The sequence below is a fragment of the Colobus angolensis genome, unplaced genomic scaffold (genome assembly GCF_000951035.1).
Source record: "Colobus angolensis palliatus isolate OR3802 unplaced genomic scaffold, Cang.pa_1.0 Scaffold4, whole genome shotgun sequence".
NCBI lineage: Eukaryota > Metazoa > Chordata > Mammalia > Primates > Cercopithecidae > Colobus > Colobus angolensis.
In genome coordinates, this window is record NW_012117376.1 from 15,249,245 (window position 1) to 15,250,829 (window position 1,585).

The following is a 1,585-nucleotide window of genomic DNA, read 5'->3' on the forward strand; positions in this document are numbered from 1 at the left end:
AAAAAAAAAAAAAAAAAAAGAATTCCTGACCCATAGAAACTGTATGAGATAATAAATGTTTATTATTGTCTTAAGCTGCTACATTTTGGGATAATTTGTGATGTAACAACAGATGGTATGCAAGCCATGGGGTTACCTATACTCACTGTTCAGTAAATGCTAACTTGTGTTACTCCCAGCTGTGATGATGTTAACAACGTTTGTTAAGTGTCTGCCATGTGTCAGACGTGCGCTATGTGCCTGTGCAAATGGACTCCCACTTCTGTGCTATTAGTTTTCAGCAAGGGATAGAATGCTGGGGGAGGATAGTCACCAGGAACCCTTGACTCTCAGGACTAGAAATGCCCACAGACATTACTCTACCCATTTGTTGTTCCATAGATGAGGAAACTCACACACACAGGTCACATAACCTGCCCAAGATAAAAGAGCTGATATGTGAAGAGGTCAAAACTTGAACTTAGATCCATTTGTCCTGGGGCAGCCTCTTTGTTGCTCTGCACTCTTAGGGTCTTATAGTAAGGATTTATTATATTTCACAGTTTATATGTTACACAGTTTATAAAGCACTTTCAATACTTCATTTCAGGATAATTAATGCCGAGCCCCCTCCTGACCCTACTTGCCTCCATTTGCCCTGGAACAGTCCCTTTCTCTAAAGACCACCCACTCCCCAGAGCCCTTGTAGCTGTCCACAAGCATTATCCGGCCCTGGGGACAGTAGGAGGAGGCCTGTGTGGCTCCCAGCCTGGGCCATAAGTGAGGAGGTCCTGGGACACTCTGTTCCCCTTCTGTGGCATGCAGGCCAGGCCCAGTGGACGTTGCCCTGGCACTGAGGGCACTGCTTCATGTCCCAGACCCCATGGACCTGCCTCTGCCAACTGCTCCAGCTTTAGCCACTAGATCAAATGACCCATTGGTTTGATCCTGTGATTTGGGATGATTCTTCAATGAGGATGACATCAAAGCATGTGATGGGGATCTTAAACCATAAGAAAAAAACAGTGCCTGTGCCACACCTGCTCCACTTCCCGAGGGTGCTCCAAGCAGAGGCTTGAGGGGAAATCCAGAGCAAGGCAGGGCAGACCTCACGCTCCTAGGGAGGACATGAGGGAGAACAGGTACACACACGAGAAAAAGATCTGCTCCATGATGTACAGGGAAGCATTTCCACAAGCCTGAACTATGTGGACATGAAAGGGGAGACGGACGATAGTTTCCTCTCCAGCATCACCACCCCTTGGACCTGTGTCATCACCGGAGCACTCCTCTGAGAACCTGGCCACTGGGGACATGGAAGGACTGTCCAGGATCATCTGTGGATGCTCCATTTGGCAGATGAAGAAACTGAGGGTGGGTGTGGTTTGCTGGGCATCACATTTCAGTTCTCCAACGGAGATGGAGATGGAGCCCAGGTGTCTGGGCCCTAGGCCGGGGTTTTCTCCTCTGAATCAAGAGGCGTTAAAAAAATCTCAGATCTCTCGCCAGGTGCGGTGGCTCACGCCTGTAATCCCAGCACTTTGGGAGGCCAAGGTGGGTGGATCACGAGGTCAGGAGATCGAGACCATCCTGGCTAACATGGTGA